Here is a 20,246-nt window from a genome sequence, read left to right as displayed (position 1 = left end):
TGAGCTCTGGAAAAGGAAACGTCGACTTCGCTGCATCGTGGTTCAGAATCACATCCTATATTTGGCTTTAATGTAGGCTGCCCTTGTTTTGTGGTGCCTGAAGTGCTTGCTCTACATGTTGCAAACGTGGGATTTAGAGTGAGGAGCAAATTGCAAGTTGTTCACCCTCCCCCAGGATAACAAGACACAAAGGCTTTTTTCCTTCTTAAAAGACATTGAAAAAGAAGACAGCGTTTAGAAACTGGTCCCGGGTGGCGAATATGTAGTGCTTTAGGAAGTAGCCCAAAGTGTTGGGCCCTCTTCCCGCAGCCTTCTTGCCTGGAATTACGTTCTAAGACGGTGGGATTCTCACTCACTCTATATAATAATGCATCTCATTGTCCTTGTGTGGCAGAACTCTGTCCCATCCCCAGGGCCTGCGAGAGTAGACGGAAACGTGATTAAGTCTGAGCAGTTGCTTTGTACCGTCTGTTCAGTTGTGAAGACAAATAGGTATCTGTTCAATATTAATTTACTTTTTTGCATTCTCTACAAAACCGAATACATGGGCAAAAGTCTGTTTTGGATTTCATTCTATACATTTCAGAAGCTGATTTAAGGAAACTGATATTTTGGTTTGGGGTTTGTTTCAAAGTCATGATATTTGAGTGTGAAGTCTTAGTAGTCAGCATTGCACCTGACAGTTCAGAAATAGGGAATTGTATTGTATCTTAGGCTTCAAAGTGAAATGTTTCGTAGTAGGTGATGGTTGTGTCCTGAAGATTGAACCAACACTTGGTATAAAAATCGGATATTTCTGACAGATCTAGAATATGCTTTGTGCTTGTTTTTGATTACTTGTGGAAGATACATTAAACCTGACGGATTTTAATATACTTGCCATGAATATAACTGCACACAATGCTGAATTTCTCACGATCATTGTTGCTTTGCCTGCAGGTTGTGCTAATCAGCATTTATGTCTTTATGTTGAGGTTTAGATTCAGAGTTGGCAAAGAGCATTTCTTAAACATTGTTGAATATTTTTGATACAAGTTTTATGTTTACGGCATCTGTCACTTCTGGGGTCCACTCCAGCCATGGGGAGGAGGGTCCGATGCCTCTGGTGGAATGTTCAAAAGGATACATTATTAGTTAAGTAAGTGGGATATGGAAGAGTCCTTCTTTATGATGGCAAAATATTCACTTCTTAACATTTTCTTTTGCCACAAACAGGTACTTTAGAAAATATTAGTTGATAGTTTTACCTTTGACCTCTTTCAAAGGTGGAACAATAATAATTTTGTGGGTGGGGCAATAACAGATTGGAGTGCTACTTTCTTATGCTCATGGTGAAACCTCTTAAGCTGGTTTTTCCATTTGATGACTTCCCTGGTACCCTAGCCCTGAGTTACGTCATTTTAAACATAAGGTGCCTTTTTTTGTATGAAAACATAGAATTCTTCATGAATATTTCAGTATGACCTAGTCCCTAGAATGTTAAGTAATAGAATCTCCCTGGGTTTTCATTGCCCTAGTTCAGGTCCTTTAAAGTGAGTGAACAAGATTCTATACGCAACGCATTCACTTTGTGTTTCAGCGGTGTATAATGGAATCTTTTTTGTTTATAACAGATGTACTGAGATATAATTCACATATCATACAGTTCACCCACTTAAAGCACACAATTCAGTGGTTTTTTTGGATGTTTACAGAGTTATGCGGCTATCACCACAGTCCATTTTAGAACATTTTCATCAACTCCCAAAAGAAACCCCACAGAATTGGTCCTCCCTCACCATCCCCCTCTCTCTTTATCCTGAGGCAGCCCCTAGTCTACTTGCTGTATGGATTTGCCTCTTTTGGACATTTTATTTTATTTTTTTTAAATATTTTATTTATTTGAAAGAGTTACAGAGAGAGGTAGAGAGAGAGGTGGGGGGGGGGAGGGTCTTGTATCTGCTGGTTCACTCCCCAAATGGCTACAATGCCAGAGCTAATCCAATCCGAATCCAAAAGCTTCTTCCAAATCTCCCATGTGGGTGTAGGGGCCCAAAGTCTTGGGCCATCCTCCACTGCTTTCCCAGGCACATTAGCAGAGAGCTTGATCAGAAGTGGAACAGCTGGGACTTGAACCAGGGCCCATATGGTATGCCAGCGCTGCAGGCCAGTGCTTTAACCATCTGTGCCACAGTGCTGGCCTCTGGACATTTAATAGGTGAAGTCATGTGGTGTAGCTTGTATAATTTAACATGCTTTTGAGGTTTATGTGTTTTAGCAAGTATAGTATCTTATCCTTTTTTTTCTGGTTGAGTAATTCTCCATTGTATGGATTTACCATATTTATCCGTTTAACAGTTGATGAGCATTTGAGTGTTTCCCATTTTTGGCTATTACGAATGATCCTGCTGTGAATGTTCATGTACCGGATTGTGGTAAACAGAGGTTTTCATTTCTTGTGAGTATATAGGAGTGAAGTTGCCAGGCCAGATGGTAACTATGTTTAACTGCTGGAAGAACCATGGACTTGGTACTTGGGCCATCCTGCTTTCCCAGGCATGTTAGCAGGGAGCTGGATCAAAAGTGGAGCAGCCAGGACTTGAACTGGTGCCCATATAGGATTCCAGCATTGCAGGCAGATTTATTTATTTTATTAGAAAGGCAGAGTTAGAGAGAGAGAGAGAGAGAGCGAGAGAGACTAAGAGATCTTCCATCTGTTGATTCACTCCCCAAATGGCCACAGTAGTCAGCGCTGAGCCAGGCTGAAACTCCATCTTGGTCTCCCATGTGAGTAGCAGGGACTTGGAACATCTTCCACTGCTTTCCCAGGTGCATTAGCAGGGAACTGGGGCGGAAGTAGAGCAGCTGAGACTCCAGCTGGAGCTCATATGGGATGCTGGCTTCCAAGGTGGTAGCTTAACCTGTTGAGCCACAAAGGCTGGGGAGGGGTGGCGGGAGGGGACCTCATTATGCTTTTGATTTGCATTTTCCTGGTAGCTAATGATGTTGCACACCATTGCATGTGATCAGTGGACATTTGTATATCTTCTCTGGAGAAATGTCTTCAGATGCTTTACCCATTTTTTAGTAGGTTGTCTTGATTGTTGTAAGATTTGTTTATGTATCCTAGATGCAAACACCTTATCAGATACATGACTTAAATTTTTTTTTTCCCATTCTGCAAGGTGTCTTTTCACTTTCTTGATGGTGTCCTTTGAAACACAAACATTTTACATTTAATGACATCTAAGTCATACTTCTTAATGTGGGTGTGGATCACAGCAGTTTCCGATTCAGCCTGCTTTCTCTCTCAGCACTGCTCTTCCCATGTGTTTATCTTTGTTGCTGTTCCCGGAAAGGTCACACCTTTTAAATCTTGTGCGCTTACCATTCTGCCTCCTTTCCACTTTCCCAATCCCACTTGACCTTTGGGATCCAGCTTGCAAGGTTTTTTTCCCTCTGGAGAACTTCCTCATCACATCAGTAGACGTTGTCCCTGCCCTCGTGGGCTGTGCATTCGTCACTGCGGTCTTCTACAAGGAAGTGGACCTGCATTTGAGGTCACAGCGTGAAAGGCCCGTCCCTATAAACAGCAGAATGCAGGTGAGAAATTCCCAGGGAAGCCACACTGAGAGTCTCCATCCAGTAGCTCTGGTTGCCATCACCTACTAATTATTTGCATAATGAATCATTATTTATTGAAGTTAACTGAAAAGATCCTGGGATCAGTAGTTTTTTTAAGATTATTATTAGTAGTAGTATTTTTTTTTTTTGGACAGGCAGAGTGGACAGTGAGAGAGAGAGACAGAGAGAAAGGTCTTCCTTTACTGTTGGTTCACCCCCAATGGCCACTGCGGCCGGCGCACCGCGCTGGTCTGAAGGCAGGAGCCAGGTGCTTATCCTGGTCTCCCATGCAGGTGCAGGGCCCAAGCACTTGGGCCATCCTCCACTGCCCTCCCAGGTCACAGCAGAGAGATGGCCTGGAAGAAGGGCAACCAGGACAGAATCCGGCACCCCGACCGGGACTAGAACCCGGTGTGCTGGTGCTACAGGCAGAGGATTAGCCTGTTGAGCTGCCGCGCTGGCCTAGTAGTAGTATTTTTAAGATTTATTTATTTGAAAGGCAGAGATACATAGGAGGGAGAATGAGAGTGAGAGTGAGAGAGAGAGAGAGAGAAAATGAGAGAATGAGAATCTTTCATCCACTGGTTCACTTGCCAAATGGTTGCAATGGCTGGGACTGGGCCAGTCCGAAACTAGGAGCCAGGAGCTTCTTCCAGATCTCCCACATGGGTGCAAGGGCCTAAGAACTTGGGCCATCTTCAGCTGCTTTTCCCAGGTGCGTTAGCAGAGAGCTGGATTGGAAATGGAGCAGCCAGGCTCAAACCAGTGCCCCTATGGGGTGCCAGCACTGCAGGTAGAGGCTTAACCTTCTATGCCATAGCACTGGCCCCTCTGATTATTATTAATGTCTTTAACTGCTTATGTTAAAGTAGCATGAATATGTGTGGTGTTTGACTTTGGAGTTGAGATGCCTGCACCCCGTATCAGAGTGTCTGGGTTCAATAACTGGCTCTGGTTTCTGACTCCAACTTCCTTCTAATGCAGACCCTGGGAGGCTTTGGGGATGGCTTAGGGGTAGGGAGTGTCCTGAAAATGGGCCAGTAAGGCCTGCAGAATCCTGGTTGGTCTTGCCCAGGCAACCGCAGGTGGGACTCGAAATTCAGTGAATCTATGGCATGCTAATTTTTAAGTTGATAATTTTGTATGACTCACAGGTGATGTTATAAATATCCAAATGGCCCTTGGCAGAAAAAAGGTTCCCACTCCTGTGAATTGGGTTCTTGCCACCCACGTGAGCGACCTGGACTGAGTTCTGGTTTACTGCTCCATGAACAAGCAGATAGAAGCTCGCTCTCCTCAAACAAGCAAGCCAGTTTCAGCTTCCTACTGATGTACACCTGGAAGGCAGTAGTGGTGACTCTCACGCGTGCTAAGCCCTGGCTGTTGCAGGCATTTTGGGAATGGACCAATAGAGGGACAGTCTGTCTTGCAATTTCTCTCTCTCTCAAAAAACAGTCAATAAGTAAACATTTTAAAAACTAATAAAAGGAGAGCAGAGGTCATTGGTAATTCCCCTCTGCCTTCGTGGCATCCAGCTCTGGTTCTTACCAACAGTGTTCAGGTGTAAAACCCAGTGCTTAAAACATTTTTCTGAGGGCAAAATATTCTTGCCTAGATTTGCTCCCCCAGTGAACAGTAATGACTGATGCGCAGCCTTCTCAGTGGGGCAGTTGGCCAGGGCGAGCACAGTTAGTGGGGTGTGATTTAGCCATACCACATGCATGTGGGCCACCCTGAAGGTACTGAGGTAGTGATGGAGCTGCCCTCAGGCCCTCGTGAGAATGGCTGTAAGTCTAATTTTAGGGGCACATACTTTCTTCTCATCTGACTTGTTAGTATTCTTGAGTTATATTTTGTACTCTTTATCTTCATTTTTTAAAAAGATTTATTTTATTTATTTGAAAGACTTACAGAGAGAGAGGTCTTCCCATCTGCTGGTTCACTCCCCACAACGGTTGGAACTGTGCTGATCCGAAGCCTGGAGCTTCTTCCGGGTCTCCCACGTGGGTGCAGGGGCCCAAGGACTCGAGCTATCTTCTGCTGCCCACCAGGGTTCAGATTAGCAGGAAGCTGGATCCAGCCTGATCCCAGGCACTCTGATATGGCATACAGGTGAACCCCTTTGGCCACAGGGGCCCAACCCTTGGGATGCTTTTTCTTCTGTGTTCATTAAGGTTGTGAGAAGGTAGTAAGGGAGAGAAAAAACATGAATTTCAAATTTCTTCTTTGTCTCACTAGGCTTAGCGACTGTGGGCGTCTTAGCTTCTTAGTGTTCTGTTTTCAGGAGCTGAGGCTGCAAAGGTGCAGGCCCTCAGAGCCAGGCGAGCTGGATTTCACTCTCAGCTCCACTGCTTGCTGGCCATGGCTGCCAGAGCCCTACTTCCCCCTTCTGTAGTATGGTGATGCTAATGGCTGCTTCACAGGGTCATTGTCAAGACCAAATGAGGAAGAGTATGTAAGGAGCCTAGTAATGCCGTAGGCACCGAATACATTCCTCTTCCTTTCAAATGTCTGTTAGTGAGTGCAGCTGCTGAAAATCAAATAGAGTACGTCTGTAGTTTATTTCTGATGTTAAGCTGTTGAATATAGATTCTCACTTCCACTTGAGGATTTTAGGATGAATCAGAGTTGAATTGCAGAACAGGGAAAAAAAATGTCTAATTTTAGGATGGAAAGGTGGTGGTAAAAATGAGACACTGTTTTTTACATTTGTCAGAACTGGAAATGTCTCTTCAGTCAAGCTTCCCTTATTCAAGCTTTCTACTTGTACTCTGTTGATCTGCTTGTTTTGAAGAAAATGGTTTAGTGCCTGGCAAAAGATTGATCTTTGGGGATTTGGAAAGAGCTAGCACTGCAGTGCTTGAGATACTTACCTGGTTGTGATGTGACTGGCCACGTTGTGATGAGTGTACCATTCTGTGCAGGAAAAGAGCTGCCAGGGGCTCAGGGGATGTTAAATTAGGCCTGTCGTTTGGCTCTCACATTAATCACAACAGATGATTCCCCCTGTTTGCCGCAGCAATAAGAAATCGAATCAAAATAATGCAAAGGTCAGAGGAAGAGAAACTGGAATATAAATGGAAAAGCCTATGTATGATGAGACTGAAGGCTGTGGTTTCAGGATACATAGTGATTTTTTTCCCTTTGCTTATACGCTTATCTACATTTCATTTTTTTTTTTTTTTTTTTTTTTTTGACAGGCAGAGTGGATAGTGAGAGAGAGAGACAGAGAGAAAGGTCTTCCTTTTGCCGTTGGTTCACCCTCCAATGGCCGCCGGGGTAGCGCGCTGCGGCCGGCGCACCGCGCTGTTCCGATGGCAGGAGCCAGATGCTTCTCCTGGTCTCCCATGGGTTGCAGGGCCCAAGGACTTGGGCCATCCTCCACTGCGCTCCCTGGCCACAGCAGAGAGCTGGCCTGGAAGAGGGGCAACCGGGACAGGATCGGTGCCCCGACCGGGACTAGAACCCGGTGTGCCGGCGCCGCAAGGCGGAGGATTAGCCTAGTGAGCCGCGGCGCCGGCCTACATTTCATTTTTTAAAAAAAGATTTATTTATTTGAAAGACAGTATGACAGAGAGAGATTTTTCATCCCATTTCACTGCCCACATGTGTGTAACAGCCAGGGCTGGGCCAGGTAATCTATTCAGGTCTCCTACTTGCATGATGGGGACTCAAGGACTTGGGGCCATCATCTGTTGCTTCCCAGGCACATTAGCAGGAAGCTGAATCTGCTTCCTCTGGGTGTCCTATGTGGGTGCAGGGGCCCAAGCACTTGGGCCGTCTTGTACTGCTTTCCTGGACCACAGCAGAGAGCTGGATCAGATGGAGCAGCAGGGATATGAACTGGTGCCCATATGGGATGCCAGCACTGCAGGCAGCGGCTTTACCCGCTATGCCACAGTGCTGTCTCCCCACCCCCCTTTTTTTTTTAGGTTTACTTGTTTCTATGAAAGGCAGAGTTAAAGAGAGAGAAAGAGAGACAGAGAGGCCTTCCACCTGCTGGTTCACTCCCCAAATGGCTGTAGTGGTCAGGTTATGCCAGGCCAAAGCCAGGAGCCCGGAGCTTCTTCCAGGTCTCCCACATGGGTGCAGGAGCCTAAGCACTTGGGCCATCTGCTGCTGCTTTCCCAGGCACATTAGCAGGGAGCTGGATCAGAAGTGGAGCAGCCAGTAAGTGAACCGGTGCCCATATGGAATGCTGGTGCTGCAGGCTGGGGCTTTAACCCGCTGTGCCACAGGGCCAGCTCCCCAGGGATACATCTTAACTAGTTGTGCCACAATGCCTGCTGCTGCTGCTGCTGCTGCTTCTTTTTTTTAAAGATTTATTTATTTGCTTGAAAGGCAAAGTTACACAGTTACAGAGAGGCAGAGAGAGAGAGAAAGAGAGAGGTCTCACTGGTTTACTCCCTAGATGGCTGCAATGGCCGGAGCTGTGCTGATCCAAAGCCAGGAGCCGGTAGCTTCTTCTGGGTCTCTCATACAGGTGCAGGAGCCCAAGGACTTGGGCCATCTTCCCCTGCTTTCCCAGGCCATAGCAGAGAGCAGGATCAGAAGTGGAGCAGCCAGACTCAACCAGCACCCATATGGGATGCTGGCACTGCAGGTGGTGGCTTTACCTGCTACTCGGCAGCACCGGCCCCACAATGCCTGCCTCTACATTTCATTTCTTAACAACATTTTGTTTGAGAGGCAGAGAGAGAGAGAGACCTCCCATCTGCTGGTTCACTCTACAAATGCCTGCAGTGGCTCCTGGCTGGGACCAGAGCCTAGGAATTCAATCTGCATTTTCCACGTGGGTGGAAAGGACCTAAGTACTTGAGTCATTACCTGCCACCTCCTAGGGTGTATATTAGCAGGAAGCTGGAATCAGGAGGCAGAGTGGAGCTGTGACTTGAATCTAGGCACTCAGATATGGGATGCTTGGGTCCCAAGTGGTATCTTAACTGTTGTACCAAATGCCTACCCCTACACTGTTTTCTTAAAACAAAATTTGGGACCAGTGTTGGTGTAGCAGGTTAAGCTACTGCTTGCGGCACAAGCATCCTGTATGGGCACCAGTTCATGTCCCAGTTGTTCTATTTCCAATCTAGCAATCTAACTCCTTTTTTTTTGGACAGAGTTAGACAGTGAGAGAGAGGCAGAGAGAAAGGTCTTCTTTTCGTTGGTTCACCCCCAAATGGCTGCTATGGCCGACGCGTTGCGCTGATCCAAAGCCAGGAGCCAGGTGCTTCCTCCTGGTCGCCCATGTGGGTGTAGGGCCCAAGGACTTGGGCCGTCCTCCACTGCCTTCCTGGGCCACAGCAGAGAGCTGGACTGGAAGAGGAACAACCGGGACAGAATCTGGCATCCCAACCGGGACTAGAACCCAAGTGCTGGCGCTGCAGGTGGAGGATTAGCCTAGTGAGCCGCGGCGCTGGCCCCTAGCTCCCTTCTAATGGCCTGGGAAAAGCAGTGGAAGACAGTCCAAGTGCTTGAGCCTCTGCTATCCATGTGGCAGTCCTAGATGAATCTCTTAGTTCCTGGCTTCGGCCTGGTCCAGAACTTGCTGTTGCAGCCATCTGCAGTGTGAACCAGGAGATCGAAGATCCTTGTCTCTCTGTCTCTCCCTCTCTCTTTATGTAACTCTGACTTTTTTAAAAAAAAATTTTTATTTATTTGAGAGACAGAGTTACAGAGAGACAAGGATAAACAGAGAGACAGAGAGATAGATATCTTCTATCCACTGGTTCATCCAAATGGCCACAAAGACCAGGGCTGGGCCGGGCCGGGCCAGGCCAAAGCTAGGAGCTTCTTCTGGGTCTCCCACATGGGTGGGTGCAGGGGCCTCTGCTGCTTTCCCAGGTGCATCAGCAGGGAGCTGAATTGGACGTGGAGCAGTTGGGACTCCAGCTGGCGTCCACATGGGATGCCTGCGCTGCAGGCCGCCACTTTAACCAGCAGAACCCCAGCACTGGCCCACTGACTTTCGAGTAAATGAATCTTTAAAAAAAAGAAAATGATGTCCAGATCAGAGCCCTCTGTTCTGCCTTCCCTTTCTATGCCCAAAGTCTGGCTTCCCGACTTCCAAATTAAAAAAAAAAAAAAATTAAGGAGCAGGTGTAGGTGTTTGGTGTAGTGGCTAAGACACTGCTTGGGTTGGCTGCGTTCCATTTCAGAGCACCTAGTTCAAGTCCTGGCTCCACTTCCGATTCCAGCTTCCTACTAATGTACACCTTGGAGAGGCAGGAGGTGATGGCTCAAGCACTTGTGTCCTCCACCCACAGAGAGACCTAGGTTGAGTTCCTGGCTCTTGACTTCAGCCTGGTCAGACTGTTGTGGGCATTTGGGGGAGTGAACCAGTGCATTTTTTTTTTTTTAAAGATTTACTTATTTATTTGAAAGAGTTGCAGAGAGAGAGAGAGAGAGAGGTCTTCCATCCGCTGGTTCACTTCCTGATTGGCTGCAACAGCTGGAGCTGTGCTGATCCGAAGCCAGGAGCCAGGAGCTTCTTCTGGGTCTCCCATACGGTGCAGGGGCCCAAGGACTTGGACCATCTTCTACTGCTTTCCCAGGCCATAGCAGAGAATTGAATCAAAAGTGGAGCAGCTGGGACTTGAACTGGTCCCCATATGGGATGTCATTACTGCAGGTCAGGGCTTTAACCTGCTGTGCCACAGCGCCGGCCCCAGCCCTTTTTAAATAGTCTTTGACCCAGTGCAGCGGTTCCATTCTCCTAACCTTCCACCGTGATCTTTTGCCAGGTCTGCAAACAGCCTGCTCCCAGGCTTTATCTCTGCGGTTCATCATCACCACAGTTGGGAGCTCGTACTTGTGCTGTTGCTGTGTTTTCCCATATGCTCAGCTTGTTCTGGTATGAAACCATGACTTTTTTTTTTTTAAGATTTATTTATTTATTTGAAAGAGTTTCACAGAGAGAGGAGAGGCAGAGAGACAGAGGTTTTCCATCTGCTGGTTCCCTCCCCAATTAGCCGTAATGGCTGGAGCTGTGCTGATCTGAAGCCAGGAGCCAGGAGCTTCTTCTGGGTCTTCCCACATTGGGCCATCTTCTACTGCTTTCCCAGGCCATGGCAGAGAGCTGGATCAGAAGAGGAGCAGCTGGGATTAGAACCAGCGCCCATATGGGATGCCAGCACTGCAGGCAGCAGCTTTTCCCCCAAGCTACAGCGCTGGCCCCAGCCAGACATTTTGTTTGGGCTTTCAAAAGCATTTTTAGATGGATTTTTGGAAACTTGACAGTATATGGAGTCTCTAAGGTAACCCTTTGGTAGATTGGATTTCCTGTTTTTAATGTAAAATTCCTTGACAATATTTGTTGATCCTTTTTTGTTTTTTCATGCTTATGATCTGACCTTTAGTAAGCAGTGGTTGACAGGACTTTTCTCAGGTTTTTCAAAGACCAGTTAATATTACAAACGTGCTCTTGTATTGAGTCTTCAGAAAAATCAAGGGCCGGCGTTGTGGTGTAGCCAGTTCCTCTGCCACCTGTGATGCTAGCATCATATTTTGGCACCAGTTCGAGTCCTGGATGTTCCACTTGCAATCCAGTTCCCTGCTAATGTTCTGGGAAAAGCAGTGGAAGATGGCCCAAGTGCTTGAGCCCCCACTGTACACGTGGGAGACCCGGATGGATTTCCTGGCTTCATCCTGGCCCTGCCCTTGCCATTGTGGCCATCTGGGAAGTGAAACAGCAGATGGAAGATCTCTGTGTCTCTCTCTCTAACTCTTGTGTAACTCTGACTTTCAAGTGAATAATAAAATCTTGAAAAAAAAGAATAATCAACACTAGTAGGCCATCTGTGCCTGGGACCATGCAGATTTTAAGGGGCATAATGAAAACCACTTAAGATTAACAAAAGTAGTCATTCTGTCTCTGGAGATCCAAGAGAGACTGCAAGTCTGGTGGTTTGCTGTGAGAACCTTTCTTGCACCATCGAAGAACTGGATGTGTGTCCCCATCCCTGACAACAGAGACCTTCATCTGGATAAACAAAGCTGCTGTTGTTGTTTTTTTTTTTTTTAATTTTGTGAGACTATAATAGACACATGTAGGAAAGAAAGTATTGAAAGAGTGAAACTTTTGGGGTATATTTCTCACTCTTTTAAAAAAAATGAATTCAAAAGACAAAGTGACAGGAAGAAACAGAGAGAGAGTGCAAACTTCCATCTGCTGGCTCATTACCCAGATGCTCACAATAGTAAGGGCTATCTCTGGTACTCATCTGCGTCTCCCTTGTTGGGGGCAGGGGCCCAAGCACTTGGGCCGTCCTCTGCTGCTTTTCCAGGTGCATTAGCAGGGAGCTGGACCAGAAGCAGAGCAGCCGGGACTTGAACTGGCACTCCTTTACGGGATGCCAGTGTCACAAGTGGTGGCTTAACCCACTGTGCCACAGCACCAGCTGCTGTTTCCCACTCTTGACATTGTAGGGGTGCTTGACAAAATTCATAATCACCTCCTCTCTCTGACAAATGTTTAATCACCATTATTTGCTTACTTCACATGAAAGATACTTAAATTCCTTTCCATAATGGTCAAGCATTCTTTTCTAGTTAAAGGTTCTAATTCCTTTCATTCTTAGGAACTTAAAGAACTGAGACTGATTTATTAATATGAAACCTCGACTGTTGCCTGAGTGGTGCCTGGGAAATCCATGTGGACTGGAGCTATCATCTGTGTTAAGCAGAGGGCTTTATGAGGAGGCTAGTCACTTTACAAGCTAGATGGTAAAGTAATTTTGTGGTTAGTAGTATCTTCAGCTTAAAACTGTCATCCTAATTTTTCTTGGCAAGTTAGAGAGAGGCTGGAGCCAAGAAGGGCTGGCCACAGCTCTTTAGGGTGATAGGAGTAAGTATTTACTAAAATGCGATTGTCTGTTTTAGAAATAGAGTAACTGTGCTTAGGCCGTCTCTTAGGTGGACCACTGTTGCTTTATAGTACCACTTGTAGGACAAGGTTAGCTAAGTTGAAATTTTTTCCCAATCCCCTCTCCTCCAAGGCTGCCCATTTGACTTTCTTAGTATAGTGATGTGGTGAATTCACTGGGCTGAACTACACTGTCAAGTGGAACATGTGCTGTATGTGTGGCACCCACGTGGTGGTGAAGCACATGTGTCTCCGAATGTGAATGGTGAGAGCCCAGATGCCGTTCCTGTTTGGAGGGAGTTGTGTACCTTTGATTTCCCACTTGGGATTGAGTTAGGTTCCAGAGTCCAAGTAAGATAACCACTTAGAAAAAAAAATAGATCCAGCATTCTAACTGGTGGGAAAGTTCTCAGCCTAGACTGAAGGAATCTCTTTAATTCACAGCACAGTTGTTTTAAAACACTGGGAATGGTGACCTTGGAATTCTGACTGGAAATCATGTGAAGAGGCCAGGAACCGTGATCCACCCTGCCAGCCCTCTGCAGGCCTGGTGGTGTCCAGAGCCTGGGGGCACCACAGCTCTTCTGATCTGCACTAACCTTTCAAGTTCTTCATGGTCCTTCATCTCCTGATTTGAAGTTCTGCTCCCCTGGTTCAGCTGACCTGCTTTAAATAGTTGGAGTAAAACAATGGTTCAAATGCATTTCAGTGGTAGTCTCGGTTATCACGGTTATGGTTATCACGGTTATGGTTATCACGAGACTACCACTGTTATTCAGTGTTAGGATGGCTACGGGCTTTGTATTGTTTCACCCAGGTCCTTTAACCTTTTAAGAGGCACACCATTGATTTTTTTTTTTTTAAAGCTTTATTTGTTTACTTGAAAGACTTAGAGAGAGGGGAGAGAGAGAGAATCTTTTCCATCTGATGGTTCACTCCACAAATGGCTGCAATGACCGGACCAAGCCAAATCCAGGCGTTAAGAGCTTCCTCTGGGTCTCCCATATGGGTACAGGGCCCCAAGCTCCTGGGTTACCCTCTATTTTGCTTTCCCAGGTTCATTATCAAGGAGCTGGATTGAAAGTGGAGCAGCCAGGACTGGAACCAGTGTCCATGTGGGATGTCAGTGTTGCAGGTGGCATGGCAGCTTAACCCACTGAAACACCATCCCCCTCTGAATTCCTTTTTTTTTTAAAAGATTTATTTTATTTATTTGAAAGCATTTTCTCAGGAACCTGAATGTCATTGAAAGGGCAACCTAGTTCCATGCTTTCTATCAAAAACAGCAATAACAAGAGCTAATATTTTCAGAGTACTTTTTTTTTTTTTTAAGGTTTATTTTATTTACTTGAAAGGCAGAGTTACAGAGAGAGGTAGAGCCAGAGAGAGAGAGAGGTCTTCATCCTCTGGTTCACTCCCCAAATGACCGCAACAGCCAGAGCTGAGCTGATCCGAAGCCAGGAGCCAGAAGCTTCTTCCAGGTCTCCCATGTGGGTGCAGGGATCCAAGGACTTGGGCCATCTTCTGCTGCTTTCCCAGTTCATAGCAGAGAGCTGGATCAGATGTGGAGCAGCTGGGACTCGAACTGGCGCCCATATGGCACTTCAGGCCACAGCGTGTGCCACAGCGTCGGCCCCTCTCAATTCCTTTTTAAGGGCAGAGAATGTCTTGCATTTTTTTGTGCCCCCATTTCTTAATATACTGCCTGGTGCATAGTAGGTGTTTAGTAAACGTGAGCTGAATAATTGAATTTCAATTTGATACGATATCCTGGGGGTAGAGATCTTCGGTCTTTCCAGTTTCCTGTGGTACAGAGGGACTACTAATTGTAAATGTTTGCTTATTAAGCTGTGCACCCAAGTGAGAGACCTGGAAGAGGCTCCTGGATCCTGGCTTTGGATCGACCCAGCTCTGGCCACTGCAGCCATTTGGGAAGTAAACCAGTGGATGGAAGATCTCTCTGTCTCTTCCCTCTCTCCCTCTGTAACTCTGCCTTTCAAATAAATAAATAAATAAATAAATCTATACAAAAAAATTATGAGAAGCTAGCCTCATAATTCTGATTATAAATGTAAGCAAGGTGTGTGTATATACATATACACATTTGTTTATTGAAGCAAAGAATTTTGCTTATTTAAAATATAAATTCTGATGGAAAACAGGTTAACCTTACATTATGGACTTTACTGTAAATTTATTTAACTAATTTCTTGAATAAATTGAACATGTCAGTAGCATAGAGTTCTTATGGCTTTGCTTTGTAGATCATGTTAGTAGATCTGATTTTAGAAAGAATCAATGAAATAACATCCTAGTGGAAACATGCTTTCATTGAGACTGTTAAAATTGATAGGGGTGGTGGTGGTGTTGTGTTGTAGCAGGTAAAGCCACCGCCTGTGACTCCGTCATCCCATATGGGCACTGGTTCATGTCCTGGCTGCTCCACTTTGATTCAGCTCCCTGCTAATGGCATGGGAAAAGCAGCAGAAGATGGCCCAAAATTTTGGGTCCCTGTCACCCATGGGGAAGACCCTGATGAAGGTCCTGGCTTTGCCTTGGCCCAACCCTGGCTGTTGCGGCCATCTGGGGAGTGAACAAGCAAATGGAACATCTCTCTGTAGCTCTGACTTAGAAATAAACAAGTCTTTACAAAAATTGATGAGGGAAGAACAATAATTTGCATCAAGATGAAGATATAAAGTGAAGCATTGACAAACCTGAATTTCTCTTTGCTGTTTTTTTCTTGAGTTTCTGGTTCTTCAGTGCATTGACTAACTAGAGTGATGTCATCCCCATTCTCCCTGGAGGAGGGTGTGGGGATTGGTCTGGTGGACCCAGAGAGGCTCCAGGCCCACCCTAGAGGAACACCAGGCAGCTCTCAGGGCATTTGAGTGACTCCTGGCGCTCCAAGGATCTAATGTGTTTGGAATTCCTTTGACTCAATTTCACAAGAACTGAGAAGACAGGAAAAATTTGGTACCATTTCAACTGTTAAATGATCTCATCTTTTAAGGATACGTTTGTATAAAAATTTGAAAATGAAGGCTTTGTTTCTATTAGATATATATTATATATATATATATATTTTTTGTTTTTGTTTTTTGACAGGCAGAGTTAGACAGTGAGAGAGAGAGACAGAGAAAAAGGTCTTCCTTCCGTTGGTTCACTCCCCAAATGGCCACTACAGCCAGCGCACTGTGCTGATCCAAAGCCAGGAGCCAGGTGCTTCCTCCTGGTCTCCCATGCAGGTGCAGGGCCCAAGCACTTGGGCCATCCTCCACTGCCCTCCCAGGCCATAGCAGAGAGCTGGACTGAAGAGGAGCAACCGGGACAGAATCCGGTGCCCCAGCCGGGACTAGAACCTGGGGTACCGGTGGCACAGGCGGAGGATTAGCCTAGTGAGCCGTGGCGCTGGCCATCTATTAGATATTATAAATGGCCACAAAAAGTGTTTTGTGATTCTTGTGTATGCATGTGTGTGTTGGTGTGAGAGAGAGAGAGACCTTAGAGATAACTGCAAACTGTGAATGTAGCTGGCTGCCTAAAAGGATTAGAGGATGGAAAACTCCCCCCATTTTCTTAAAAATGATTCTTCCTGCTTTCATTTGTGTGTAGGGTATTTCTCTGTTAGTTACTATTTTATAGTTTAATTAATCTAACAGAGAAGTAAACATGGTAGTTGCAAGTCTTGATGGAGTTTGGGAGGAAAATGGAATTGGGATCGCTTGGGGTTACAGTTTTACCAGCTCCAGCTACTGGAAGCATCTTGGAATAGACCATTGACTCTGAGAATACTTAGCTCAACTGTTTCCTCCTGAAAGTGGGCTTTATTTATTTGTTTCCACTTCCCTGGAGGTATTTCCATTTTATTGGAGCCTGAGACATTTAAAGTTATTGGGTGGTGGTGCAGCATTTATTTGGTAGTAACTGCATTCTCTCCAGCTAGTTACGTTCTTACAGTTTCTTGTACCCTGTTGTGGACAGTGATACTGTGTTTTCACACACACACACACACACACACACACCAACCTTTAGAGTGGTGTACTGCTGGGGAGATGGTTTGTAAGTTTCCTCAAAAGGATGAGGCAGGGGCCGGCACTGTAGCATAATGGGTAAAGCTGAAGCCTGCAGTGCCGGCATCCCATATGGGCGCTGGTTTGAGTCCCGGCTGCTCCACTTCCAATCCAGCTCTCTGCTGTGGCCTGGGAAAGCTGTAGAAGATGGTCCAAGTCCTTGGGCCCCTGCACCCTTGTGGGAGATCCAGAGGAAGCTCCTGACTCCTGGCTTCGGATCAGCTTAGCTTCGGCCGTTGCGCCATCTGGGGCATGAACCAGTGGAGTGGATGGAAGACCTCTCTCTCTCTCTCTGCTTCTACCTCTCTGTAACTCTGACTTTTTTTTTTTTTTTTTTTTTGGACAGGCAGAGTGGACAGTGAGAGAGAGAAAGGTCTTCCATTTTGCCGTTGGTTCACCCTCCAATGGCCGCTGCAGCTGGCGCATCTCGCCGATCCGAAGCCAGGAGCCAGGTGCTTCTCCTGGTCTCCCATGCGGGTGCAGGGCCCAAGCACTTGGGCCATCCTCCACCTGCGGCGCCAGCACACCGGGTTCTAGTCCTGGTCGGGGTGCCGGATTCTATCCCGGTTGCCCCTCTTCCAGGCCAGCTCTCTGCTATGGCCCGGGAAGGCTGTGTTAAGCCACGGCGCCGGCCTGTAACTCTGACTTTCAAATAAATAAAAATAGATCTTTAAAAAAAAAGATGAGGCAGACTAAAAGATTTTTCCTAAGGTGCCATAAAATTGGAAGGGGTATACTTTCCTATTTAAATAGGATTTCTCAAAATTCTGGAATCATAAGATTTTTATTACAAATGGTGTTACTTTCATTTTCCAATAGAATGCTCATGTTTTTCTTCAAGCTCCAGACACCTTTGCAAGTAATCTGCCATAACTTTAAAGCCACACATGCAGGTATTAATCTAAGAAGGAAAACTTTTTTTTATATTTAAAAACATCTTCCCTAGATTTTACTCGTAGGCATTCTACTCATAAAGAGACTGGTCTTCAGCCACGTGGCCGCCCCAGTCAGAACCAGCATCACAGTGGATGCCTGCTCCACATCTGAAAGTTTCAGATCCAGTTGACATCGGGTCTGCCAGCTCGGCCAGTTACCCCTGTTGCCACTGGGACGGTCATTTCCGGCCTGGACGAGTGCAGTGACTTCCTGACTGCCGTCCCCGAATCCGCTCAGATCCTCCCACCTGCACATGCATTCTCCAGTAGCATTCTGAGGGACATTTTTCAATGCAAATCTGATTTTGCCACACACTCACACTTTAAAAAATTTCCTGTGGTTCCAGGAGTTTTCAGGTACAGGTGAAGTCCTTGACACGGCCTTCGGGGCCCTGCCCCTGCGCCATGGCCCTGCGTGGTTGGGCCCTGCTGACTCCCTGGCCTCTTCTAGCCTGACTCTGGCTGCAGTTCCTCCTGGCTTTATTGGCCCAGGTTCAAGGAGTGCTTGACTGATGCTTTACACCTGTTGCTCCTCCCTGCTGGGACTCACTTTTCTCTTAATTAGTGTCTGGGTGTGCTTTGGCTTTGGCTGAAGTGGCACTTCCCTGAGCCCTCAGACCGGGGCTGTTGCCCTGATGATGGACTCCTTTGGCTCATGTGCTCCTGCATCCCAACCCTTGTTGTAGCAGCACAGTCGCATGTCTGAGAACATCCTGCGAGCTCCATGAGAACCGGGGCCAGGTCTGCTGCTCACGGTTGTGCCCACAGAGGCGAGCATGGCTCCAGCTGCGTAGTCAGGTTCAGTAAATGAACAGCCGGGACCAAGGACGCCTTCGGCATTCCCAGCTGAGTGTGTGTGGTAACCCGCAGATGCTGGCAGCTGGTTTGGTTCTCCTTGTGGTGTGTGTGTTACTGGGGAGAAGTGGACTGGATTCCAGTGAAAGGAGGAGTCTCTAGACTCAGCCTTTGGATTATGGTGGTACTCTAAATCACTTATTTTACACCTGAAGAGGCCCAGGAGTGATGTAAATGGGTGGGTGACTGTCAGGATAAACTTAGGTCTAGCGGTCCTGTCTCCCTTACTCTTTCCTTGAAACATTGTCAGGAGTGCATGTTTTTTGTTGTTTTGTTTTTGTTTTAAAGATTTATTTATTTACTTGGAAGATAGAATTGGAGAGAGAGAGAGAGGTCTTCCATCCTCTGGTTCACTCCCCAAATGGCTGCAATGGCCGGAGCTGGGCCAATCCAAAGCCAAGAGTTAGGAGCTTCTTCTGGATCTCCCACATGGGTGCAGGGGTCCAAGATCTTGGGCCGTCTTCTACTGCTTTCCCAGGCCATAGCAGAGAGCGGGATTGGAAGTGGAGCAGCTGGGACTTGAACTGGCACCCATTGGATGCTAGCACTGCAGGTGGTGGCTTTACCCACTACACCACAGTGTCAGCCCCACAGAAATTCTTTAGTTGAAGGTAATTATTATGTATTTTCTAAAGATATATTTATTTTGAAAGAGTTACAGAGAGAGAGAGAGATCTATCTATCTATCTTCCATCCTCTGGTTCACTCCCCAGATGACTGTACAACCAGTGGTAGGCCAGGTCAAAGCCAAGAACCAAGAGCTTCATCTGAGCCTCCCGCACAGATGGCAGGGGCCTAAACACTTGAGCCATTTTCCACTGCTTTTTCCAGGCCATGAGCAGGGAACTGGATCGGAAATGGAGCAGCTAGGACTTGAACCAGCACCCATATGGGATACTGGGGTCACAGGTGGCGACTTTACCCACTGGGCCACAATGCTGGCACCAATTATTTTAGTTTTTGTTATGGCTGGTTTTCCCCATGACTAACTAGTCTTACATTTCCTTATAAAAATGGCTTTTTAAAAAAAGTTCAGTAATTTCATTTCTTGGTATAAGAAAATTGCCCAAGAATTATTGAAATTTTATTCCAAGAGAAATCTATTTGACTCAATAGTGGAAAACAGACTCAGCAAGTTTAAACAGTCATACACAGGTTTTTTTTTTTTTTTAACTTGTTATTGATAAGAAAACTAGGTCATTAGTATTGAAAATATTTTGAAGCACACTCATGGATTAATTTTTCAGTGAGATTGCTGATTCGTTCATTTCTGTGCAAATTCTGCAGTTGGCTTGAGAATTTGAGTGAGTTGTGTTCTGCTCTCTGAACAGAGACAGAATTGAGCTCTGATTCTGGTCTCCCATGGTGCCCTTTAGGGAGATGCTGCTGCTTTGGGATTTCCCGTGGTTGCACAGTGTTCTCTGGGGCAGGCAGTGCCTACCTCTGTCCTCACAATGATGGTTTATTCAGCCCTTCAGAGCTCCCAGGACGGGGGGAAGTAATGGGGATTATACAGGTGCCTGAGAGAAACAGGAAACTGGGAGTTGTAAGGAACTACAGACATATCATCCTTATACATTATCTCTGTAGTAAAAATATGTATTCTTAAAAGATTTATTTATTTATTTGGAAGAGTTAGAGGGCAAGGCAGAGACAGACATCTTCCATCCATTGGTTCATTCCCCAGATGGCTACAATGGCCAGGGCTTCGCCAGGCCAAAGCCAGGAGCTTCATCCAGTTCTCCTATGTTGGTGGAGGGGTCCAAGTACTTGGGCCATCTTCCACTGCTTTCCTGGGCACATTAGCAGGAGCTGGACCGGAAGTAGAGCAGCCAGGACTTGAACCCGTGTTTATATGGGATTGCTGATACTGCAGATGGCAGCTTAGCCTGCTGTGCCACACCACTGGCCCCTGTCTTT

General features: G+C 46.3%; 1 protein-coding gene across 2 annotated transcripts in view; it reads left to right on the top strand.

Annotated features, from left to right (window-relative positions):
• Positions 1–20,246, top strand: part of CORO1C (coronin 1C) — an 85,315-nt gene that overhangs the window by 1,113 nt on the left and 63,956 nt on the right. Inside the window, exon 1 of one of the 2 annotated variants that reach the window (XM_062181939.1) lies at positions 10,433–10,453. The exons of the other annotated variant lie outside the window; for it this stretch is intronic. The gene's annotated coding sequence lies outside the window, so the exon portion shown is untranslated. Of the gene's footprint in view, positions 1–10,432; positions 10,454–20,246 lie in introns of those variants that run through there. 2 annotated transcript variants of the gene reach the window in all.

The sequence above is a fragment of the Lepus europaeus genome, chromosome 23 (assembly GCF_033115175.1).
Source record: "Lepus europaeus isolate LE1 chromosome 23, mLepTim1.pri, whole genome shotgun sequence".
Classification (NCBI taxonomy): Eukaryota; Metazoa; Chordata; class Mammalia; order Lagomorpha; family Leporidae; genus Lepus; species Lepus europaeus.
This window is presented reverse-complemented; position numbering and strand designations above follow the sequence as displayed.